At 38.0% G+C, this 27,468-nt stretch overlaps 1 protein-coding gene across 8 annotated transcripts in view; it reads right to left on the bottom strand.

Moving 5' to 3' along the window:
• Positions 1-27,468, bottom strand: part of ZNF804A (zinc finger protein 804A) — a 448,502-nt gene that overhangs the window by 312,785 nt on the left and 108,249 nt on the right. Inside the window, exon 1 of one of the 8 annotated variants that reach the window (XM_072040470.1) lies at positions 18,626-18,643. The exons of 6 other annotated variants lie outside the window; for them this stretch is intronic. The gene's annotated coding sequence lies outside the window, so the exon portion shown is untranslated. Of the gene's footprint in view, positions 1-18,625; positions 18,644-27,468 lie in introns of those variants that run through there. One more of the 8 variants, XM_072040472.1, reaches the window with a different exon arrangement.

Genomic DNA, 27,468 nt, shown 5'->3' with positions numbered 1-27,468 from the left:
TCTTGCTGCCTGAAGGCACAGATAAGGTACGAGGGACGTAACGTAATTTCACTCTTTCAGCAGTTTCTGACTATTTGTGTTTGTTGCAAGAAAATGGAAAAGGTTATGCTGTGTGCTTCATGTGATTTGAAGTGTATTTCAAGGACAGAGAAACTGAACAGTAACGTTTACAAGAAAATTGCCCGATTAGCGGTTTATGTAAACAAGGTGGCATGTAGGCAGAGAGGAGGACACAAGAAATACCATCCAATCTGTGGGGACAGGTCACCAGCTAGACTGACCACACTGCAAAAATTGCACTGGAAATGGCTCACATGGAAAGGGATTTGCTGGTTCCCCTACCAGGCAGAAACCCTGTACAGGAAAATGCAGAGAGCACAGTAAAGAAAGCTATTCTACCCCCTGAGTAGCCTTAGAATAACCCGAACTACTTTGCATCCATTAGACAGAGAAATTTAAGCATGAAGAAGAAATGCTTACATGCATTTTGCATCAGAACTGACTACACGAGAAGCATCCAACACTGTACCGTGCAATAGCACAGCCAGGACAGCACAGCAGTTAGCACATTGGCAGAGAAGGTCACCGTGTGCTTTTCATTCAGAACCCAAGTAGAATGAATTTCTTACACCGAAATGTGCTTGGCAGGTGCTGCTTGGTCCCAGTTTTAAATTCAGACCTTTGGGAGAAATAACATAGGTTTGTAGCTATGTCCTTGACTTTGCTGAAATTCCTCCTGAGTAGCAGAAGACCTGAGAGAAGGAGCCACCCTCTGCACTCTCACAATGCAAACATCTGTCTCCCTCCTGTCATGTATGTCAGGGCAGAGTCCCATACAAAGACATATAATCCTGATCCTACGTAACACGTGGTAATCAACAGCATGAACACCTCTTAAACCCAGCTCAAACAAGGGAAAGCAAAAAAAGCAGTGATTTGCATATTGGTTTCATACATTTACCTAGTGCAACAGGACCCATCTCAAATTGCACATTTAAATAATTTACCAAGTAGTAAGTATCTTTTGCATCAATTTGGTTGAAATATTCTCCCTTGAACCACCAGAGAATAAAAAAACTTCTAAGGTTTGCTTTTATCACTGGGAAAAAAAAAAAAAAAAAAAAAAAAAAAAATCTGATCTCAGTTACACTATGTAATCAAAGAATAATTATCTTGCAGCCATTAAAACCACAATTTATTAATTTATTATATTTCAGTCCAAAAAGAACTCCAGCACATCTTTCAGCACTTTAAATCCAAACAGTTTTGATGAAGGTAAAATTATTTTGTCCAGGTTCTGCCACATTTATGTATATGAAATAATTCAGAATAGAACCTCACTCTATGAAGCATCTCACTTGAGTCACTGAGTACCCATGCAGTAAGAAGTCAGAATCTGACCCCTAATTGTAGGGCTGAATAATTACCCCCTTCCTCCTTCACACCCCACTCCCACAGACACAAAGCACTGAATTTTCTCACTAAAATACTTTATCACAAGAGATTAATTAAAATGTTAATATGACTGCTTTGAAAACTGATCCAAAGACTTTGATATCATCATGTATTAAAACTTAGTACTTGAGCAGTGAACTAACAGCCTCTGGGCCAGCATCAGAACCACTCTACCATGAAGGGATGCAGTGAAAGATGGAGGGGCGTCACTAAAAAAAGATTGCTAATATTTCTTCTTAAAATTAAAAAAAAAGGGGGGGGGGGACACTATTAATTGACTTCTTGCGCTTATTAGTGATCTCGATGTGCATTACAAATATTAATTGATGATCATAATCTTACAAAGAGGATAAAACTACGTGTGCCATCTTGTAGATATGTAAGGCATTGCCAATTTTACTCAAAGCAGTAAGGCCAGTAAGGCAACTAGCAAGTTAAATTTCAGTTCAATAGGTCACAGCAATCGCTTGCATGTTATTTTCATATTCTCATATTGCTTGGATAACCCAATTATACCTGCATTTTAGCCTTTCACAATTTCATTAGGCAAAGCCTTCATTCATTCAAACCACTTGTGCAGTTGTGGCAGATAATTTAGAAATGCAGACAAAGATAAAGAAGAAATCAAAGTTGACGTGACTCAGAAAGAGCTGAATTATCATTTTCTTTGTCAAAGGCTCTTTCTCCACCTGCCCTCCCTCTCCTCCTCTCAGGCACCTCTAACAAGCAGCATTCACTGGCATTGACAGGTTGGCAGATCTTTCATTTTTCAGACCTGCAAACACCCAGTCTTTGTTTAGCGGAGCTGCCACCCCTTCAGAGCAGCTTTCAAGCGCTGCAGCTCATAGCACAGAGCCTGCACAAGGGCCTACTGTCTTGGTGAGTGCCACAGAGCATCTTCCTTCTCCAGGAACTAGATCCAGGCTGAAGACTCCAGGGAACCTAGAAAATTCCGCCTCTCATTATATTAAAGAGGCAGCAACGTTGCCGTTATTGTTATTCCTTGACAGAAGCAAAAAGGAAGCCTCCCCTGAAATTAGGCCACATCTGAATTCAAAGTAATTTACACGGAAAAAAATAATGTTTTCATAAAGTTTTAGATACTGGAGCAATTGAAGTTCTTCAGATGAATGGATTAAAATTCATGATTTAGCAACTGTACGGCATCACATGTAAAAAAAAAAAAAAAAAAGGCATTAGACAAGAGCCTAAAATTCAGCCACATAAGAGGTACTGATGAAATTTATAAAGGGTTTCCATTTGAATAAAGTCACTGAATTAGAGTAGGACTGGTCCTTGAACACCTACGTAGAAAACTACTGCCAGAAAGCTCCCCAGAGACCTCTTTGCTCCGTATCCTTGGTCAAGTCCTGCAAGACTTCTTGCTGTTGAACTAATTAGTAACTGACTCCATCTCTCCTGACCTTGAAATCAGATACAGCTGTATTTCAGCTCTGGCTGTGTTTTCTTACCCCTACCATTAAGCTGAGTGGAAATCCCATGTTTTCTTCTCTGTAAAGCTCCTTCCATCATACATTAAGATATGACAACAGGTAGCCATCAGCATTTGAGTCCAGAATTCAAAACAGTTTAAAGGTTCAACACTCTTACAGCATTAATCATTCTATTTGAAAGGAAAAGCTCAGCTGATGAAGCAGGCTTTGAGGGGTGAAGAACGTGAAAAGATTTCTCTTGTTAGTGCTTGATGAAATTAATGACAACTCAGGTCATTTACATATTGTTGAAAACTTGTTCAGAATTATATAAATACTGAAATTACTACTCTCTGCTGTGCGATTGAGAGCCCTCCAGCAATTTTACAAGAATAACATGATTTAGATCTTAAAAATCTTGGTGTTGGTTTGCTTGTTTTTAGTTCAGAAGAAACCTCAGGTTTTGTTTGAGAAAATTTTCTTTGTAAAATCTAAAATTTACCAGACTATATAGACCTCTTGAACTGAAAATAAGTTAAAATTCATACAAATACACAACGGAGTGAAATGAGCTACTGATTAAATAATGTTGATTTAGTTTTGTTTTAACTTGACAGACAAACAAGTAATAACACAAAGTAAAGTTTAACCACAAAACCTGTGACTGAAATGATCATCTTCGAGAGTAATTAAGTGTTCACACTTTGAAATATTTTTCAATACAGAAGCTTTCTGGTAGCTAACCTCCACTGATCTGAGAGTGGATCCTGGGCACCGAAGTAGAAAGTCTCTGGATCCTGGAATCCTCCAGTGCTGATCCTCACAGGGCTGTACCTTTAATAGTTGTACCATCTTGAAATCAGAAATCAAAGCAATTTATCGAACTGTTTTTCCCTCTAGTGAAAAACACGATGAAGAAATTATGTGGAAATGAGAATATTTAAATTCAATTTTAAGGCTGCATGAAGACAGGCAAAGATGAGTATGGGATCTTTACAATCAGAGGACAAATCTAAACACTGATTTCAGGGACAGTTAGTCTGGTATTTTCAGTAAAAGAAAATAGCTAAACCAAAGCAGAACTGGCCTCACAGCTTACAAGTCATACCTCTCTCCACTCCACACAACAGAAATATCAGTCAGATTCAAAACTTAAGTCCAAGAAAACATGCATGCTGTTTGCAAAGAGTTCAAGATTCAGCACTTTGTGGTGGTGTAGGGCACATGTAGCATACAGCACCAGTGGGCTTATTTCTACAGCCCTACTAACACGCCAACGGGATTGACAGTGACTATGACAGCGACAAAGCTGAGACTTTTGAATATAGAGAATTTTGTTTAAAAATGATGAACTGAAATTTCCCCAAACCCACAGTTAAAAAAAAAAAAAAAAAAAAAAGAAGAGTATTATCACTGAACCAGGCAAGAGAACAAGTATGTTAACGTTAGGTATTTGCTGTATCTTAAGAACTGGGCAATTTGGCACTTTCACATAGGCAACAGTATTACTTTTACTTTATTTCCATCATTTTTGCTTCATTCAATCTTCTTTTCGTATAAGAAGCTTAAAAGCTTCGGACTTGGGCTTCTTCTGACCCAAATACATGATGCTTCAGAGAACGTTTCATCGGGAGACACTGAAGAGATGACTCTTTAAAGCATCAGAGATTCAGGTGAGAACGTAAGATTTGATTCCTCTAATGTCTTTGGGAAAACAGCATAGCTGGGAGCACACAAACACTGTATCCCATCATTATTTATCATGTGTATTATATCCACACCTGAGATTCAGAAAACTCAGATATACACAGCAAGGGAAAAACCTTGAATTCAAAGTATTTGTGATCTAAAAAGAGAGGAGAAGCAGCAGTATGAGATGGTGATATATGAGATAAATATGCTCGACTACACTAGCATTGCAGATGACCTCCTGTCATCCCTTTTGCCCCCAGGTCTCCTATGAACTCCTGATGCTACATTGCTGTCAGGCACCTGGGGGCAGGAACTGAACAGCGTAATGCTGAGTGCTTTTTCCCTCACAGCCACATAGTTCAAGAATGGGGAGAAACTGGAGAAAAAGCATCCCCATAGGCATTCAGGCGGCCTTACAGTGTCCATACAGCTTGGTGGCTTCTGCCCTTCCGAGACCAGAAGTCTCTAGCTCCTGTTACTCCCCGAGGCAAACACGCCTTTATACAAGTCAAGCGTGCCTTTAGCCAAGTATAGATGGTGTTTCAAAGCATTTCCTTACAAACATGCAAGTGCTTCCATTAGGTCTGACATTACTGATTTGACAGTTCTGTAATGGCTGCTCATTCACATTTGCAGTTACCAGGACTTTTAAAAAATATACGTTAATATCTAGTTCCTGCAACAGAAAGCTTTCTTTCTTTACCAGTGGTCAGAACCTGCTTTGAAAGAACCTAACTGGCATCCAGGATCATTTGGGAAAGTGATGAACATCAGAAGAGAAAGACTATTTATGGCTTTTTTTTCATATTAGACATGTTTCAACTGATCTTATAAGATATTCAATTATACGTTAGAAAGTAAAGAAAAACAGTTACAAAACGAGAAGAACAATAAAAGTTAATCTTGTGTAGGCAAGCAGTTATACAGGAGTCAATTGGAGACATCTTTGATGTAAAACAACAAATACTGTCTGAACACTGAATCCATTAAGTTAGTTTCTCCCATCCAATAAACAAAAAATCTAAGTTGAAGTAGTTCTGAAATCATGAAATCAATAGAATAGAAAAAATAATGAAGCTCCACCAAAGTAAGACAGGTCACAAACTCCCTAGCCATATACATAACCTGGAAAAAATAAAAAGCAGAGGGAGAGAAACCCTGCACGAATCCAGAATAAACTGAAGGAAATGCATTCTGCTAAGTAGGTCAAAACCCCCAGCACAAATGGTGATGGGATAACTACAGTTATTTTTGTGTCTGGGGTGACAAGGGAACAATAACTGATGACAGGAATGGCATCTAGGAGAAAAGTTTTATTGGCAGCTATTCAAGAACACATTTCTCCAAACACGAAAAATGTCAATATGCAGTTAAAAATAATGAATTTCACAGTTAAAGAAAAAAATGTTTAAGTAATCTTAAAACAGTGTCAAATCAAAGAATAAAGATTCAAATTTACTACTAAAAATATCAATAAAGTGGGAGAAGAAAGAACTATCAGTTTTATGGGTGATCTTCAGAGATACACCATGCTGTTTCTGTAAGACAGTGCCCAATTGTCAATCTTTTCCTTATTTCATCTGTGATTTCAACGGACTAAGTCCAGACACAAAGGCATCACAGTACCCAGATTCTCTTCGCAACCAGCACACGCAGAAATGAATCCTGTAGTTAGCCAGCCAAGCTGTGGTCTTGGGTTACATTTCCTTGTTTTGAGAGATACATGGCCAGTGGATGCACATTCTGCTTAAAACTGAAAAAAGAAACCTCGTGTCCCTTCAACGCAACGAGTAGATTCAAACCACAGCACTGAAACATGTCTATTATAAAGCTCACCAGCAGAAAGTGAAATCAACCATTATTCTACTTCAGATAGTTCATGTTTTGCCATGTATGTCTTATGTTTTTTTTCTTTGTACATGATAGCCTTGAACATATACACAACGGCTAACATTCAAAACCCACTTTACTCAGGGATTACCTCAGTTTTAAGGAAAAAGAAGTATTTAAGCCACACCAAGGTTTCTTTTCCTTGTTCTGAGACAGGTACTCCTTTTCTCAATCCATTTCTATCAATTAGCTCCTGGCTTACTCTATTATATTCTAGTTATTTCAGAAGCATGGGCTGGCTACATCGCATGTTATATAGCCTTTCCTCAAGCAACATGCAATTTAACACAAAGTCAAGGAGTTTTAGCAACATAGTGTGTACATAACAGCAAGTCACAGCACCAACCAGACCTCTCACTGAGCATCTACACATTCATGTATTTGGGACAGCTTCTCACCTTTTAAAGAAGGAGTTGAGGGAATTCTGGAAGAACAGACAGTAACTCATGCAAGGAGCTCTTAGCAAAGGCATTGCTAAGAGCTAAACCTATTCTTGAGAGCTTCATTATCACCACTGCGGCACAGCACCAGTATCACCCAGCTCAGAGATGTTCCACGTTTGTCAGAAGAAGCAGGGAGAGGGTATGAGCAGAGAAAGAGTAAAACAAAGAAAAGAACTAATGCTATCTCATGACAGTGTAAAGTGCTGAAATATTTCTAGGAAACGTAAAAGGCATAAAAGATTAAAGACAAGTTAGAAAGAACACTGATATCAATGACTGCTGGAGACTGATAAAGGAAAAAATATTTGGTGAAGAAATAAAGTATTGCGCTTGAGACAGAGGCACACAGTGGAACAAACATTTTGGTCAGCTTACTGGGAAAGCAGGAGGCGATTACGATAGTGATTTGGATGTCACAAGAATTTGATGAAGCATACCTAGGAGGTGAGCAAATACAGAACAAATGTAAAAATACAGGAGACTCAGCCTAGCATAAGCTCCATGTGACTGATTTTTAGCAAGCGGGTGATAAAACTTAGCAGTTTTCCCTGGGATTTTTTCTAGAAAGACAGTCTAATACAATGTGTTTGCAGCCTCCCAAACCAGCCGGAGAACAAGTTCATGTAGTCTGGTTCTCAATTTATTCAAGGAAAATGTCAACCAGCAATAAAACAATTTTCCCTAGAGAGCAGTAGAGCTGCCCAAGGAAAGGAGAATTCACATGAATAAACTATTTCCCTCCAAACACCCTGACACTCTATACTCTTGTTCAGTCCTCTGCCTTCCTCCCGAGGCAATGCATTTTGGGGGAGGCTCAATTTCTGATCTGCCAGCCAAAACCACTCCTCCCAGCCTTTAATGCCCTCTGAAGCTTTGTCTGCTGACTAACACTCACTCAGACATTCCTAATGCGTTTCCAGCGATATTGATTGTCATACAAGCTGGAACTGGTGAAGTCAGAGCATCAGTGTCCCTGGGAACTCTGTGATGCTCTGCGGCAGGGCTGCAACAAGGAGCTTTGCTCCGGTCGATATCATGCTGTACAGAAGATGCAGGGCGCTCAAAGTGCAGAGTCAGAGGCTTTACTGGGAAATACTGGCAGCACCTTCAGAGGAGCAACCTGTCACTGTTTGGAAGTGAAATGATGAAATCCATCTTAACTCACATATAAATGTTTTGCTTTCTTTGGACTATCTAAAAATTTCACTGCAGTTATGAAAAGTACTTTTAATTAAATCCCTCTTCTTTCTTGGAAAAGTAAAATTTAATTAATTTGATTTTCCAGTGGGAAAGTATAAAAAAGAAAATTCTCCCAGCTCTAAGATGGAATTTTTCTCCATATTAAACACATTAAAGTATTTAAGACCACTTAACAGACATGTTGAAATCTAAAATAAATGACTATCAAGGAGGAAACAACCACCGCTAACATACAATATTAACTCCCTCATAATATTTATTGATCATAATAGAGATGCACTTTTATTAAGAAGTTTAAGAAGAAGATTTTAAGATATGAATGCATTGCTTGAGAAGTTACTTTTGCTTATGTTTCTTATGCTTAAAATTTAGGGAAGTACAAGTACCATGCGCCCAAATGATTGGAAGAATGCCTATGAAACATACAGAGCCTAAATCAGAAGTAATTACTGACTGGTATTTCATTAATACACAGTGCAAACTGAACTCACCTGGTATGTTTTCTCCTCTGATAAAACGGTGTTATTCCCTGGGTAAAGACTGATGATTATTTTGGCTGTCCTCTATAAACTCTGCCAGCCCTGATGTTTTTTTAACCACTTCTTCAACTTCTATTGACAGAATAAGCCTTACTCTTTTGGTTACTTTCTTTCTTTCCCTGTGTTTTGGTTGTTTTCTTTTTCTTCAAGCTTTCATTATAAAATAGGCATTTAACATATTGGAAACTTAGTTTCTACAGAACTTCTTAATTATTTCAAGGGAAAGGACAAGGAGACCATAGCCCTGTTTTGCAGCTTTGCTCTGTTGGCTATCCACCTTTGCAATTACAGCTTTGCTCTGTTGGCTATCCACCTTTGCAATTACTCGTGAACTCTCAAGGTTTATTAATGCATAGGTATCAGTCGAGAGGATGATAAGATAAACCTGCTTCCTCCTGTAATTTCAAACCAGATACTCTGTGCATTCAAGAGAATGGAAATGAAATCATAACCCAATTATGAATTAGTACCTAAATTGCAAAGCATATAAACCTCTCTGTATGTGATACTTCGTGAAGTGTGAGAAAACCATAAAGGTTACTGACCTACCACTTGCCATAATCAGACCATTGATTAAAGGCAGATGACTTCAATAGGAAGGACTACCTTCTCAGCAACAGAATTAGTTTTTCTGAGTACAGTGTTGGAGTCTGATGTTAGACTTGCCTGAACACACCTGAGAGCAGCCCAAGCACCCTTTTCATTAGTGCAGATGGCACTACAGGCTGTGACCATGGTCCATCCCACACCCCACAAGTCCAGCCTCTGGTTGCAGCACGTAGCTGCTCTCCCAGCCACGATGCATGCTACTCTCCTCTTGCACAGCATTACCAAAGCAAATCCATCCAGAGAGGAAAAGTTTCCAGTGAAGGGCTCCAGAAGAACCCTTGGTTCTTCTACCCAGACCATTTGAGGAGGGCATCTTCCCAGAGATCACTCATACTTAGTAATACAGATGAACATGGCAGGCCTGGGACATGAAGTGTCAACCTCCTCCCAAACTAATTGACAGAAGGAAGCCTGGGGAAATTAGTTAAGCACCTAAGTGTCAGTTCTTCACACCGAGGAGTGAAGCAGACACAGCTGGGAATCACCAGAGGACAGAGTGACCCTATGCCTGCTAATCACAGAGGAATTTCCAAGATAAGCAACTGCCAGATGTCTCAGTTGAATAGTCACAGCCAACTCACAACAAAGATACATGGAGGTGAGTACCGGGTTTGGCCTCTTCCACCTTACTTCTGAGAAGACGAAGTATGAAAAACCAAGTTTTCACAAATTTCCTTGGGGATTAAAGATACACAAAGTGAATAGAGAAAGTCTTGAGACATTATGTTGGGTGCCTTAGGAAAATGAGTTTTCTGTTGAAAAGTCTTTAATAGTCTGCACAGCTAGGCTTGAGCAAGTTATTTGCAGGAAACAATTTATTCATCAAATTTAGCCTGGATTTACCCCTAAACGAAAATGAGCTAAAAAGAATTATATTACACAGAAATAGCTTTAGCTAATCCTTTATAATGCACCAGGGATATATGCAAATTAATTTGCTTCTCCGAGTTTAAAACATTGCATAGTGTAAAATCATAAAATGATCGTCTGGCAAATAGTTGTAATGTTTGTTTATGCCTGATAATACATACCACAAAAAATGCAAGAGTTTAACAACAGTGTGCCAAGGGGACTTCTAATAACATTTTAATTTGTTCGATGTAAAATAAGTGAATCAAGTCACGTTAGGATGGATTATTATAAAATATTGGAAGTATCTGCAGCCCATGGAAAACACTCTACAGGGAACTTCCATAAATACTCTAAGATTGTTTGTTTTTTGTTTTTTTCCGTATATATCAGTGGTTTGTACAGAAGCTTCTCTCTGGAGAACATCTGGAATATTTCCTATGTGAGGTATCTACAGTAAATATTCCTGATGGGAGCTATATTTATATAACTTGGATGATTCTTCTCCTGAATACACCCCTCTGATGCACACGTGCTGTCCTGAAAGTCAGGGTCACTGTACAAAAGTCTTGCAGGGCTGAAGCTATTTTTGATCTTCCCTTTAAGTCTTTAACTTACATGTGCAGTATAAAATCAAGGCTAAAAAGTTTTGAATAAACAGCCTTTCAACCACCTAGTTCATTGGAGAAGCTGAAAAATTACCACCTAATATGTCACCAAGTATACAGCTATGATAGATTTGTTAATATACAATTGCATTAATGGAAGGTGTCTAGCAAATAAACACACCAACATCACCCATGTTAACTGACACTGAGGTGCTGCTTATACACACGGTGTTATTTCAAGCTTGGGAAATACAATTCTGAAATGCTAACAGTGCTATTTACCAGTTAGGAACAACTACAAACTTGTTGAATCAGCTAAGAGCTGCAGTGTTAAAAGTCAAGAAATTAACATCTGAAACAGCAATTGTAGTTTGTTTTTTCCCCCAGACCTGTAGTTACCAAGTCTCCCAAGAGTCGGCCACTGACCAGCAACACTTACAAATGGTACTCGCCCTGCTGTGTTGGGGTGTCCCTGCCGAGGAGCTGAGCACCTCTCAGGGTGCCAACGCTGCTAGCACCACACAGCTCCAAGCTCATCCAAGCACACGACACATGGCTCCAACACCTAGGTAGAGCTTAGTGGAGGTGACGTCAGTGGTTGATTATTAATTAAAACATGTCTTTAGTATGAGCATTCCTTCAAGTGGCTGCCATCAGCTACACAGTCATATATCAGCCAAGATGGCCTGTTATCAAAGGGGAATAACTACGTAAGGTCATGCTGCCATCCTACTGAGCTGGAAGGGGAGCCTACAGAATATGTGCTTGCAGTGGGCAGCACAGAACTGAAGAATCGTTCCATAAGCATCACGGCTCTGCAAGTCTCTTTTGCATAAAGTACTAATGCAGCAGAACATCAAACAGCCACAGGAGGCACTCATGGAGATGAGTTGGGTAGCATTTGCAATTGAAGATAAAAGACAACTCAAAACTGATAGTTTGAGAATTTCTAAAAACTTTGACATTGAGTCTTAAATTGTTTTGTACCTCTGTATGTGTTTGACAACTGAATCATGATCTGCAGTGACAATGTTTTTACTGTTACATGGGTGATACACATCAGAAAAAAAACAGAGAAACATATGGCCAAAGAAACTTTACAACCTCAATGTTTGTTTGCAAAATCGTCAGAAATGGAAAGGACCTGCTACAAGTTTCTACAACTTCTATTACATTATAGATACTACTGAAAGCAAATGCACTACTGTTTATAGCATAACATCTAGTGAAAGTACAGCAAGGTCTTCACTTGCTTTCCAGATTGTAAAAATATAAGCAGAACATTTTAGCTTGAACTCAAATTCTCTCGTGTTTCTAACCGCTCCTGTTTGTATATTCGTGGCCTTAACAAGTCACTAACATACCAGGAACAGAGTCAGTTCCAAAAATTAAGAGAATAGGAGCAATTGCACAGAACTGCAATGGGATTCTGAGACAAATCAGAGCTTGCTTAAACAGCCTTGATTTAAAAGAATAAATAAAAAAAAAAAAAAAAAAACCACAGGAGACTTGCTTACAGCACTCAATTCACTCTCATAGATGAGCTTCTCCTCCCACATGACATGTTTCTCTCCTTTTTGTTGGTTTCAAGTGGTTGTACTGTGCTTTTAGACTAAGATAAAACTGAAGTAACTGTGGGCCATTCAAGGCCAGAGGTTGCTGGTTAAGCTCACTTCCGTGCTTGTCAGGAGTCATGGTCAGTACCCAGAACAACCTGAATTCTTGAAGAAAGGAGCAAGCTTCCTCCATTCGTCTTCCTCACCTTTTTAGTTTGGTTTAGTTATTTTTTTGCTTGCTTGGTTAAGACTTGAAAGCTAAAAGTACTTCAAAATACAAGTATAAAATTGTAGAGCAATCAAGAAATGAGAACAACTATTCAGATATTAAATAGAAAATTTACTAGTGACCTTTGTTTTGTTGACATAATTCATGTCGACATCTGCTTGGGCATCTCCCAGTCCTGAGCCATTTCAAGTTCACAAAATCCAATATATAACACATGGTATTTTCTTTATGCCAAGTGTCAAACAATGATTATGATGAAAGCCAAGACTGAATATGTACTTATATTAATTACCAGTTATTAAAAGACAGGTCCCCATGATTACTACTTCACAGACATGAAAATGCATTCATTACTGAAAGACTGGTACCACCACGTGAATATCTGATCAGCTTTGGCAGATCAAAAAAGCATATTAAATGAGTAATCAAATGATAGAGTGCATCATTTGTATAAATTACTGAAGGACAACCTCCCGTTCCGATTGAGATGCTCAGCTTTGCAAATTTATGCGATTTCACACAGCAGGCACATCCTTTGTTAGAGCAAGTCACACTTGCAAGAAGGAATGATTGTTATGACAAAGACAGGAAGAGATTTATTTGAATAACATGATTTCTAGTTGAGGTTTTTGTATGTCCTACAACAGTTTTAGATTTTTAACTAGTCTTTTAAACCACAAGCCTTTTTGATGTTAGATCATGCTATTCTGATTGTAGTCCTAGCAAATCTAGTGAGTAAAGATGTTCACACTCTGATCCCACATACTTGAAATTTGCTATCTACTCAATCCCTTTGTTTATTAAAAACTGAAAGGCTTTCTATTAGATATATCTGAGAAGATATCTTAAAATATTCTAGATTACAAGCCGTAGAGTAGGTTTACATCTGTGATAAGTTTTTGTCAGATAGTATAACATCATTTTTAGAAACAACCAAGACATGAATAATGAGCTGGCTCAATAAAATAAGTTTCATCAGGCCCCAGAAAGTCTCACCTGATATTTAGATATTCCACTAAAGGAGTGCATTTGAAAAACAATAAGCCACTACTTAAGAAATATTTCATAAAGAGACAGCACAGAACCAAAGAATTCCAAAGAATCATGGGTTCATTGCTGGCCACTGTGATGCTCAAAGGAACTCTGGAGCGCATTCAATACCTGTTTTAAATCAGGTTTGAGGAATCTGATATAATTGTTTTGTTTTCTTGTAAGTACATTTAAATCTGAAGAATAACTTCCTTGCTGCCAGCTAATTGTTCTCTATGATCTGATAAATAAAGGAAGCTATACTCCTTCTTGCTTAATTTTAATAATAATTTATTAGTCATTTTTAAGTAGTAATTTTAGTAGTAAGTTTTACTTTTACATAATTTAGTAGCTTCAAAGTTTAAATATACCTTACTTTGTTCATTGGAAATATATGCGGCTGAATATGCAGCATATTTAAATTTTCGTCCTTAAAGATATTCATAATCGGCAGCCTCATTCACAAGCATTCACATCCTGATTGTATTTTAACTGAAGCAAAAAAAAAAAAAATCATTATGGCTTCATAAACAATAGCAGCCAACTGAGTCTCAGATACATGCATACCGTAAGCAGAACTTACTGACACAGATAGAACATCCAAAGCAAAGTATCCAAAGTACAGAGTAAGATATTAAGGAGGAACAAAAAAAAAAAAAAATCCCAATTTAAAGTATTTAGCATTTATAACTTGGTTTTTACTAAAAACCTACCCAATGAGAGGCTTTAATCTATGTCATACTTATGTACGATAAGTTTCAGGAAGAGCATAACTTTTTGATGCAAGTGCAGGACTTTTATAGCTTTTTAATTCCAATAATGAACATATAACTGACTAAACCAAAGGCCCAAAACCAGCATGTTGGAAACTTACCAACAGCTATAGGAAGGATTCTTTTTTCCCTGATTCTCTTGAGAAATTCAGATAGTGTCTGTGCACCTCATCTGCCTCTGAAAAATTAATATATGTATTGCAAAGTGTGTTTCATTAATGCCCAAAACCCAGCTGGAGGATTGATTATTACATGCTAATTCCCAGGAGATAGATAATGCAAAAAAATGGTATGAGAAGTAAGATCAAAAAAAATAATAATCATATTTGGTTTGATTTCTAATAGTAACCGTAGTCTGATAATAAGAGTTTTCATTACTATTGAATATATTCATGGGAAAGAAAGTATTACCCGTAAGGAACATACCCAATAAAAAAAATGTGGAAAGTGTGTCCACCAGAAAGCAGACAGTCTCTACTCGTTACAAATATCAGTCCTACTGAAGCTCTGATATTTGTTTTGACTGCCACTGGGTATGGTTTAAGGTCAGATGACAGCTGGTTTACTGCCTTGATTAAAACAAGCACCCAAAATCCATAAGAGTGACCTGAGCATGGTCCTGATGCCCAAAAGTAACATTTAATTCTGAGTCTGGAAATAAACTGAATTAGGACTTCTGTATAACAAAATCAGGACTCAACGAAGAGTTTTCAGCAGAGGAAAGCTTCATCATCACTGCCATTTGGCATATATTAAGCTTATTTAGAGGAGCTAAAAAGACATTTTGGTAGCTATTTATGAATTACAATAATACCCACAGCAACTCAAACTGTGCTGGCTTTTTTTGGTAGTTCATTACAATGCTCCACAGGGGAGATGAAGGTCAACAACAGGCAATTCTAGATAACTGACATGAGTTTTGATGGATGATTTAGCTGTTTTTGAATAAAGCTGCAACCAAGATCAGGAATAGCAGAACTGCAAGCTAACATGAAGCCAGGAAGCCCTTTTCCACACGAAAGAAAATATTTTGTGTGTCCCTGAATTTTTCAATTTGTAGAAGTGATATGAAAGTGTTATTTGTAACAGAAGTGGAACAAGGACTGTCCACTTCCTCAACTATTAGCAAGGCCACAGCCAGGAGGTTGAGGTAAGGGATTATTCTCCTCGAATCAATATTTGTAAAATAACAGTTGCCCAGATCTGCAGGAGCCAGCACAAGTTCTCAGCATAAGTTATTATTACCCAGCTCTTGTTCTATCAATCTAGACGTACACAGTTTACTCTCAAAAAGCATTCCTTAGAAGTTTGGTTTCTTCACCTAGTATGAAAGTTAGGACCCTTTTTCACCAGTTTATGGAGATAATTGACAAGTATAATCTGGATCTGAACTTGGTTTTATTCCTACTGCTTTCTACCAGTCTTAGTTTTGTTGGTTTTCTTTTCCCCCCATCAGAAGTTCTGAATTTTAGTGAATAACTGAAAATATTTTATGGAGTAGGAAATACTTGCAGCAAGTTCTACTTTCACTTCAGCAAACTTTCATTGCTGTGGTTGGGTACATTGCCCATCAACTTCAGAACTGTAATTCTGGTTTGAAATGACAGGGATTTTTTTTTCCCCTCATTTTAGCTAAACTAGAATAAGTAGATTATCCCACTAAATGCTGAGAATTACAGAATTGATGGTGTGAAACTCACACAGACACTGCAGAGTAAGATCCATCAATCAACACTGCTCATATCAGGTTAGGTATAGGCAAACCTATTACCTAGGCACTCTCAAGTCAGTCGAGGCTGATGCACACCAGGTGACATTTTGTTCAGTAGATCAACTCACTAGGAAGACAGAGAAAACCTCCTGATAAGCCTCATTTTCTTCCTTAAGCACAAAGGAAGTCCAGGTAACTATCTGAAGCTAGAAGTAAAGGAGATGAATACCATCCTCTCAGTATGATTTGGAAAGAATGTGACCCCACTCCTCTTAACGTTCACAAGTTACAATGATCAATATAATTGACAGAATTTCATAAATAAGTCCTTTTTTTTTTTTTTTTTTTTTTTTTTTTTTTTTTTTTCAGAAATCCCCAACAAGTGAGAAAATGTAACATAGACCATCACTATCCTAAACAGAACCCCTGGACCATGGGCAGGTATTTTTAGGTAACTGATGCCATAGAGTATTTTCATGATTTATTCCTTGGCAAATGATAAAATAGATCTTATATTCATATTAAAGACCAGAAATAAACTTGCTTATTGTCACAGAAAAATACAAAAAGGTTTGCCCGTAACAATTGTTATTTGTTGCATGTATGTACAGGAAAACATATTAACTGCACCAGTGCCTGGTGATAGTTGAACTGGCACAGGTACTGGATTCAACACAAAGAAATACCCTGGTGTGAATTTATAGCTGGATAGTGTGGAGGATAATTACAGAAAACCTCATAGCACCATTCCATTACAAAGCAGGAGAACGTTTTCAAAATATTCCCGATCTGCCAATTAGTTCATGGTTATTCAAGGTGGAAATTCTCCAACTACTCTCACTAACAAAATGTCATTCTTACGTTTAAACAGATCTAATTATAGTAAAACATCAAAGGTGTACTGGCTGTATCTAGCACCTTATACCAACACACAGTTTAGGTACTGATATTTTAATTGGTTCTCAGTAAGAACCACTAAACCAGTGTGCAGGTAGCAACCTACCTGGACTCTAAGCCTGTCAAATTAGAAAATTCCTTTGTAAATACTCACCCCACTGGCAATTTGCCTGTATATGTGCTTTTTCTAAACAGTAGATAGAAATAACACATACGACTTTAAAAGATCCTGCTGAATAGGTAACAGTCTGACTAGAAGCATCCTTCTCATGTCTGATTATAAAGCTTCAAAAAAGCAAATCATTAAAAATAGGATGTATATAAATATATTGATGTACATATGTATGTTACACCAAGAAGAATAGGAAACATGTTCGCCTTTGAAGGACTAACTGAAAAGACTGGAATCACTGTGTGTATTACAGTGCTTTCCAAAAGAAATGAAAAAAACACCCAGTTTTCTACTGCACATTGCTCAAGTACATTCTTGACGTAGGAAAACATCAAGCAGCTCCAAGGAGCTCTTCCTGTCCATACCAGATCCTAAAAAAAAAAAAAAAAAAAAAACCTTACTGGCCTCCTGTTATTATATTCCCTATATTCCTAGAGGATATTCCCTATTCTCTGCCTTCAGTATAAAGCACACAAAAAAAACAAACAAACAAACAAAAAAAACTTTTAACACCAGTAAGAACCAGATGTTTTCCAGTCTTTTATGAGCTTTACATTAGACCCCTTACATATCTGCCATCTCTCGGTTCTGTTTCCACAAACGCCTGTTGTCACAAACTGAAAACAACAACCCACAGAATCACCACACTGAGGAATTTTCCACTCTTTATAATCAGTTTTATCACATCCTTCATCTTTTACACAGCCAGTCCAGCAGTGAGCACTCGTTAAAGCATGGTACAAACCCTGCACATCAAACACTTATCTAAATACTGCTGCCCAGATCAATGGCCCCCACTGAGACGTTTGTCAATACGAAGCAGTTCAGCACAGTTTAGCATTAGGGTAGCAGATGACATTAATGTGATGGGCCAGCTCTGGCTTCTGTTGGCTTTCCAAGGCTTAGAATTTATTTATTTGTAAACAGAAGAGTTTATTGGTAAAATGGCTACTCTAAATCATTTCCTAATTTGACACTGCTATGAAAAGATACATAAATTCAGTAACAATTCAACACTCTGGGTAGCTTTTGCAACCCACAGCAAAAGAAACAACTGAAGATCCACAGTGATACTTACAATGCCAAAAACTCTTTTTTCATCCTTTATAAATCTATACATAATTGAAAGAAAAAAAAATACATGTAGCTAAGTCACAACAGAAGTTTCACAGCATCCTCGGCACCATCACACATGTTCATGTCACATGTAGCATTCAGTTATACAAAGAGGACTGGAAAATGCAAAGCTGACCTAAAAAATGGTATTCATAAAAAGTAACGGAATCATCAGCTACCTAGTGAAATCAGAAGCAGTATTAATACTTTGCTAAAAGCATCTGGGAGAGGTTGAACTTTCATTAACAACGCTTTAGGCATCACAATAAATAGGTACTGAGAAAACTGAAGTACTGGCTGAAAGTAGAAGCTTGCTCACAGGCTTGAGAAAGGTGCATCTGTTCCTCAAACTTTGTTTTCAGATGTCAAAAATAACTTGGGGAAACTACTTCCCCCATCTCCTGAATACACAGAAGCTGCCTACCTTTGTATAGATCCATCTTCATCCTAAAGGAAGGTCGGGTTAGCTATGAACAAGGGCAATAAATTACAGGGATAAGGGTCAAGTTTAAGGGGCTTTGACACATGCTCCATCAGAAGAGGTGATTTTGCAGCTCCTTCCTGCCTTAAATTCTGTAAAAAACATTAAATAAGTTATGGGAGTGCTTAGGCTCTTTAAGCTTGTCACTACTCTATAATTAATAAGGAGAATTATTTAGAAATAAAATTCCATAAAGTCACATTTGTCTTAGGATAACAACACACTTTTTTTTCTTAAGTTAAACCAATCACATCATTCTTCTTCTGGATTATGACCGCCTGCACAGGAAGTGTACATGAAAGCAATTATTCAGGAAAGTTATTCCAAATCAGTGATTTTAACATATGTGCAAAAGCAAATAAATCACTAATCTCTCTCCTTGAGTAAGTGGGGGGGGGAAAAAAATATATATTTTTTTGAGGTTGGGCTGGACACTAGTTGTATTTTTTTGTTTGTTTGTTTCCTTAATTAAGACAGTTTAACTGAATAGCAGTGAAATCATCCTACTGGCAGCTCCAACTTGACTCTAATTCAGTTGAGAAGTACTTTGTGAAATTGCCTGATTGTGCCTGTTAAATGTCTGAGACACTCATCAGCTCCATAATAAACAAACAAATAGGTTTTAAGAAAAGAAAATCACCACATGCAATTTTCCAACCTCTCAGTTTTAAAGTAACATAATAAATAATCCAGAGCTGAAGAAAGTAATATTTAGCTTTGATCAAGTACTTTGCACAACAGGAAATTATATGGGAAGATATCAGTCTTTCACACAAATTTCTCTTAATATTAGTACTTGCAGCACTTTTGATGTGAATACTCTGCATAGCTCCCTTGCAAGAGTGGTGTGATGTGGCTCTTGGTTTGGAATTTGTTAATAGTAATTGAAGCATGAAAAGCTACCCAATGTGCATATATATATATATATATTTTTTTTTTTTTTGGTCAGAAATTGAGGGATACAATATAACTGTACATTTTAACAGCTCTCAAAAGCAGAAATCCAAAGTCATCTGTCCAATTTGAAAAACTTCCAACAACATGCAGTTCAAAGCGATGTGCTTGGTATGCAAGATTGTTTCTCTACTGCTTCTTTCACACAGCTCTTCAGGTTGTTCGGACCCACTTACAAATACACAGCTTTGCACTTCCTCTTACATCATCTCTGGAGTTCACAAGTTCTGCTTTCACATCAGACCTACAGTGTTACATCTAATTAAAAAGAAACGTATTCAAGTAATAGAAATGCCATGTTATTATGGATATTGCATATGCTCAGTTTCCACTACACACTGTGAATTTAGGACTCCTGAAAGCCACACCAAAAACCAGAAAAAATAGCTAAGTCTAGGTTATTACATGAGGAGGGGTGTTTGGGTTAGGGCATAAGCAAAAAGGCAGTGGAGACAGACCATGCAACATAAAATTACAGCCTTTCTATTCCTCAGGGCATAACACCCCAAACGGTTGTTCCTCCCCTGAAAACACAGTAATGGGAACTGTTGCAAATGTATGCTCTACTAAATCTCATAAAGGCTGTGCTGGAAAAGCTGTAAGCTCTAAGTTTCAAAGGATGCAGAGGCATTTCCTTCATTATACTCCCTCGTGCTCTAGGATATGTACTCTAGAAAGATAACTATCTAAACCATTAATTAAAAAATGAAGCTAAATTTAGTGAAAGAGGAATGTCATTGGCAAAATCACTCCAGCGAGTGAATGACCTGACCATATGTGCAATCACAAGGCAAGAAATTCATTTTTGTGGACCTCTGCTCAATTATTGCAAGCCTGCACACTGTTGTCAGTTCTAAAGGTTAATGCAGTAATGAAAGATGACAATGTCTCCTAAGCGACTGCTGAATGCCCAAGCAGGTATTGCATTGTAAATTAAAGGTGCTCTAGCCAGGCTGAGGAGAGAAAGTTGTCCAAAAATCTCTGCCACAGTCCGTGTAGAGCACTAACTCAACACAACGCCACTACCCCCACGTGTCATGTACAGCCCAGGTGCCCAGACACACAATATGATGGCAAAGCTCTTAACGCAATGTGCTGCCCAAAACTGGGTCAGAAAGTTACATCACTCCACCCATTTCATTGAATTCATCCTGATTTTTCCAGAAAGCAAAACTTCTGGGTATTTGCTTATGTCTAGCATTACTTGGTGTTTTCTAGCATCCAATTTAAACTTTTTGATATGTACTAGATAAAAAAGGAATTAAATTATAAATTAATGACCACCATTCTAATTCCCTTTTTAACAGCTTTTATGGGCCAGTCTGAGCTCACTGATGGCTGTCGTGTCTTTACCTAAAGGTAATATACTCCAGGGACAGACCCAGTTCTGAGGTCCCCAGCATGCCCAAATGCTCCATTAGACACCCACAGAGCACACATGAACATAATACGCATGACAGAGCTCACAGAGGAGGAAAAAATACCCCTTTACCCTCTGGTAAACTCAAGCCTGCTAAAATCTTCATTATGCCATCCATAAATAAAAACTTATATAAAACTAGCATTACTGAATATGCTTTTTATCAGTATTGGTGGTGGTGGTTATAAAATAGTTACTAGTTTTAATAAGAAATGTCTGCATTTGAATCAAAAAGGGACAAAATCTACCCTTCATTGGCTCACAGTTCTGCTTTGACACACCTAATGCTACAGAATTAATGCAAAAATTAAATTGCAGGGATGTGTCCCACCCAGATTTGAGGGTGTTTAAACCACAATCAGAAATATACATCAAGCACTTCTTATGCATCATTAAAGATACTAATAAATATCTTAAAGATGCTGGAATTCAAGGCTCTTCATGTTGGCATGGCTGAAACATCCTGGTGAGATTACTGAGAAGAAAAAAAGACATTAATGATGTTTCTCTGCTCTGGGTAAAGTGACAAACTAGCTGAAAATAAAGCATGTTTAAATGTTTGCTTACCTAAACAACTCAAGATGCTGGCACCCTCACTTGAAGTTTTACTTATTTCTTAGAAGAGCAAAAAGCACAAAGAAAAAAAATCAATGCAAGTATTCTTACTGTAAAATTATGAATAACAAATGTTGTCATTCGGTTTACATAAATTACATGCTGCTCTGGTTAAAAATAAAAGGTACCACACCCATCTACAGTATTGCAAGGGAGAAAAATAGCTGGCAGCATGTGTTTTGGAGGGCACAGCTGGAGCTCTCCCCTCCTGGAAATAAGAGCAAATTTAACTGCCCTAATCCCACCCAGATTAGTAGGAAGCGAGGATTGTTTTCTGGTTTACTTTTAAGCACCAGCGTGATTTTGATCTTTAAGAACAGCATAGTATCATGTAAACAATAGCAGGAGCAAACAGAAGGTTATCGAGTCCCAATCCTTTTGAATTCATGTGGCCTTCTGTTGCCAGAGACACCAAAACACTGATTTGAAAAGAAAGCATCTCTAAATGAATAGCTTCAGGAACATCAAGGGAACTCGCGAATGACTGAACTACTAAAATAAGCCTGCTATTTACAGAAGTACAGGTTTTGTCACCACATTTCTCATTAGGGAGCATTTACTGATGTCCATGACAGCCAAAAAGACACATTCAGGTGCACGGATATGTGACAAGCCTCACAAAGAAAAAATCTCTCATCACAGCAGCCTCATCTGCAGGAGTCCTTCCCTTAAGAATGGTCAGACTCCCACAGCGGCTGTCTGCAAGACTCATTAATCCTTTTCAGATCATTTTATGTGTGGCCATAACATTCTCCTCCTTTTCAGGAACACATGCAGGACTGCATGTGGATATCGCAAGTGACAAACAGCTACCAAAGCTGCATCACTTCAGGTTTTTTAAATTAACTATTTAGTTATTCTAGCTTTCATTCCTAGATTTTTCAGTAGCGTGAAAGAGTTTTCATCTTTCCTTGTGCCTGGGATTGCAGAAAATGGTGCTGAAATGAAACATCCCTTAAATGTTCTTAATTTGGAGGAGTATAAAATAGAGCAAGTATTCTGACCAAAAGTTTTTGGAGCATCCAGATGTGTTGGTAATTCTGGCGTATGAAAAGCATCAGGAAAGTAAGTGAATATAAAAGATGTTTTATTACCTAAGCCTCTAAACTGTCCTATCACATTGTCAACGTCTGTGTTCCGTGTCATTTGTTACCACACTTTTTCCTTCACATTCATACATCAGAAATGGAATTTAGTTTTATTTGGGACCCAGTAAACACCAACATGGGCACAACCTGAAGTGCCACCTGAGAGGAACTGATGAAGCCTGGTGGTAAACACAAACTCACTTCCTACGAGCTATCATTTAAGCAAACTGAACACACTGGATTGAGAAATAAAAAACTGACCTCAGTACATATAAAGGGGGTATGTGTGGTGATGGGGTGTTATTATTGTCTTGTTGCTTTCTGCTTTAGGTATTCCATGTTTCGTATTACTTTTTTAATCTTTATGCAGGTTAAAAAAGCCAAGCCACCTTTCACTGCCTCCACCACTTACAACATCCTTTTCATTGCTTATGTTTCTCTCTTAAATACCAGAGGCTGATGGAGGATAACAGTCATGTTTAAAATAATCCATATTTTACACTCTTGTCATTCTGCTGCTGGATCAAGGTCAGAGCAGGAAATCCTGCTCACAGCCCCTGCATGCTCTGGGCTCTTGCAGATGGAGCAACTGGAGTCAGAGCCCACATACCACACCAAGCAGATGCACTTATAGTCCCAGCTGGCAGAAAAGGGTCCTTCTGGTCTGTTTTTGCAGGAGAAAGGTTTTAAGTTCTTCCTTTGCTACACACAGCTCACAGCTTGCAGACAGAAAGGCTAGCTCTTAAAAAATAAAGAAATGAAATAAAATCTGTGGCATAGAAAAATGTCTAGCAGAACTGATCTATGTTATATCAATGCTTAAATTTCTTTAAAATGTCCTGAGAAAGTAACAAAGGTATTATTTTCTGTCGCATGTGCATAGTTTAGTTAGTACTATGACAGACCCATACAGTATTTTCAGTCAGCATCACAATTTTGGCTATTCCAAGCAGATAAATTCTGCTTTCTAAACCCCTCACCACAACATGGCTTTTCAGTGAAGCTAGGTGTTTCTGCAGCAGAAGAAGCAGCCTCTCATGGGCAAAACCAAAGCAGAAACCGAAGTGTAATCCAGCACACGAAAATGCAGGAAAACTACATTTCTGACCTCCTTTTGGAAGACAGTGATAGACCTGAGCCTAGTCAGACTGCAAACCACAGGTTTTACAGTTATTGAAAAGCCTAAAAAAGGCACTAAAATCCCAAATAATTATGAAGTGATTAATATTATAAGTATCTAATTGTTACCCAGAGGGTAATACATTTTTAAGTTAATGAAATTGATCAAATCTTTCATATTTAATTCATGGTCTTCTTTATCTAGCATCCTATAAGAAGCTGCAAAACCTTCACATGCACCCTAAAACTGTATAAAATATCCTGTGTCAGTTTGGATTAACAGTGAAATGGCAAACTTCTACATCTAAACTATTTTGCTATAATCATATATTTGCATATTTGCAAAGCATGCGACTAACAAAACAGAAAATAAAAGTCAGTTTATATCACGGTGGAAAAACCTCCAAGTAAGTTCCAGTTAAACTACCACTCAACCTTTTACTTTTTCCTACTACAAAATACACTAATTTTATCACTTTCACAAGACCTTCAACTCCATTCTTACTTAAATAGAGCAATCCTCCAACAAAATATTGTCCTTTACTTGTAAGCCTCTATCTGCCAGTAGCAGATTATATCACAACCACTTTTTAAATAATACTTAAAGGTCAAACCAAAAAGGCACAGAGACTGTTGAACATCTTGTAAAATTCAAACAAGGCACTGTAGAAGCCACAGGGGGGTAGTTGCTAAAATGATTGAGCACTTTTTAACATATTTATTCAATGATTACCAGGGGCACAATGTAATCCAGTTCCAATGGAAGCCCATGGGAAGGGAAAACTCTGCTGAAAATTAATTAAGAAATTCTTCCAAGTTTCTTCCTCATCTGTTTTCAAACCAAACGAAGGAAAAGTTATATAGCTCAGAATCTCAGAACACATCTAAACTATAGTTTGTTATAAAAATGTCTAAACTAGCTTAAAATTGTTCCAGGTACTCAAAGAAACCCTTACCAAGGACATGGATTTTTCCAATTTAGACCTGGGCAATTTACCATTGTAAAACTTCAGCAGCACCTGATTGAGGCTGACTAATCTACATGGGGAGGTTGCAAAAAATACAAGCATTAAGTTATAATCCCTTTCCTATTGAGGTTTTCAGCACAGGTATTTTTCCTGTTTTATGTCATATATTGGTTCAGAGTGCAAGGGACCTTCAGAAAGCATACAGGCCAACCTGCTGGTCAAGGTGTCAACACGTAATGCACCAAAGTTGCTCTGGGCTCTACACAGGCCAGTAGTCATGGCCTGCAATGCCCAATTTTAGGTGTCCAGTCTACAATAATCATCCCTAAAACCATAAATCCCTGCACTGTGCATAAAGAACATGAAGCACATGAAAAGAAATTTCAAAGCCAGCAGTGATTGAGAGGGGTGTCCTGAAGTCAGCACCTTGCCCTTTTGTTAGAAATATGGCAATTTCTGAGAAGAAACTTTACGATCTGCTTTCTCACTGCATGGGTAATTGCTCTGATCTGGAGGCAGGTACCTAAGTGGCAGACATTTTTCCCATCACACACAAAATAAAAGGCACTTTGAGAAGCTGTACCTTGCTGTAATGCCGCGTACCATGCTGAACCTGCTGGTACACAAGGGTGTGTGCAGAAGAGCCACCAGCCCTCACAGGGCAGCAGCCAAGCTCCTCCGCCCTCACAAAATGGCGCCCAGAAATTCCGGATGCCACAGGTTAGGAGACAGCACTGGGAGGCATGGACAGGTTTTGCCTTAACTTCTCCACCTTGGCGATCCAGTCCTCATTCAGATCACTAATTCTGAGTTTTATTCTGAAGTACCAGTTACAAGCATGCTTAAGCAGCCTTTCTTAAACCAGTTTAAACAGATTTTTAAGTACTGTCCAGAAGTATACTCTTTACTTGTAATGGTAAGGAGAGAAAAAGCCTTCATCACAATTATGTTCTTCATTTGAAAGCGAAACGTAAACCCTAAAGAAAAAATAGAAAAGGGACAGTATGGGAAAAAAAAAAAAAAAAAATTGAAAAGCAAAACTCGTCTTCAATTATCACTGCCACATGAAGGAACAATTCAAAACCACCTCCATACTGGACACAAACACTAAATGCAGGCATGTGGGCCTATATGCAAGTATTTGAATTTATGCATATTGGGTATACAAACGTTATTGCCATTGTTTACTGACAAATCACTTTCACGTGTATCATTTCTGTCACAGCAGAGCTATGTTGCACTTGCCTCAGGGGTAAATGCCTCTAGACAGAGGGACTTTTACACACTACTTTCTTCACAATCCTTTCCAGTGGTGTGTTGGGGAATTTCTGTTGGGTAACATTTTACCAGTCTTCACAGACTCACCACTGCTTCTGGAGTGCCCTGCACTGAGTTTGATTGATAAGTTAATTATTGTGCCAGCATTATCTCAGAACACTACAACCTTCTGAATAGCTTGTCGTTATCACGGGTACTGAGGTAGTATTGACTGTCTAAACACCGGCAGAAACAATCTTCTTATTCTCAGAAAATTAAATAAAGAAGTTCCTACTCATTGTCAATCTCCAAGAGAGAAATTCTCTCCTTACAGATCCTAAATACACAAAATCTATCTTAGTCAAAAAGCATCAGAAATACCTAGTTTTTGGATCACATGGCCTCCACTCACACAAGCTTTCAGTCTAAAGCAAGCAAGACAAGTAACTGATCCATAAATTAAGGCTTTTCTGATGCCCACCAGACCAGGTTTGATGTTGATACCAAGACCTCCATGTCCTCCTGGGAGCTTCCCAAGTGGGGTTAATAAAACCACTGGCTGTAGCTACGAGCATCCTATGAGCCCAGCAAAAGAACATGCATTTCTAACAGCTCAGACTTGGCCAGCTGACATCATACAACACTCACACAGAACTAGAATCTGCATTAAATTAAAAATCCACAAGTGACATTTTGATTAGTAATTCACATCAGTGTCAAAATCTGATGAAAGTTAAGGGAAACTTACGCTGTCATTTTAAAGGTGTTTCTTCTGGGAAGAAAATGGGTGATCAATATTTTCTACATCAGTTCTAGATTGCCTGACTATACTTAAGCAATAACTATTTAAAAGTCACTAACAGGTAACCTACATTTGTATCCTTTTTAAGGAGTTAGATCTAAAGCTTGTTTCTTTTTGTAATTTGGATAATTCTCTCTCTCTATTTTTTTTTTTTGGAGGGGGCCCCTAGGGGTTAATTCTTATTTGCTGGGTACGCACACCAACTCTAGCACACCTGACAGGTAACTCACATTAAAGCACAGCATAGTAGATATACACAAGTCTGTGCATGGTTGCCACATTTTCTTCCTATAACCTTTACAGTGCATTTCTTGTTCCATGAGATGTTAATTCTCGGTAAAAACAATCCAAAATCAGTTATTGCTGGTTACTGCACTCCCAAAAAAAAACATTTTACAAGTTGCCAGTTTCTTGTGAATGAAGTTCTGTTGAAATGAGTGAACTACAAACTTTAGAAGCACTTCATTGCTTCGGGCAAATCTACTGCATGGTTCAACATCACCGCTTACTCGCAAGGATCTTTATGAGGAAAATTCCCTCAATATGCTGGCTGACTTTGCTAT

The sequence above is a fragment of the Anas platyrhynchos genome, chromosome 7, assembly GCF_047663525.1.
Source record: "Anas platyrhynchos isolate ZD024472 breed Pekin duck chromosome 7, IASCAAS_PekinDuck_T2T, whole genome shotgun sequence".
Taxonomy (NCBI): Eukaryota; Metazoa; Chordata; class Aves; order Anseriformes; family Anatidae; genus Anas; species Anas platyrhynchos.
The sequence above is the reverse complement of the archived record's forward strand: the minus strand, read 5'-3'. Positions and strand labels throughout refer to the sequence as shown.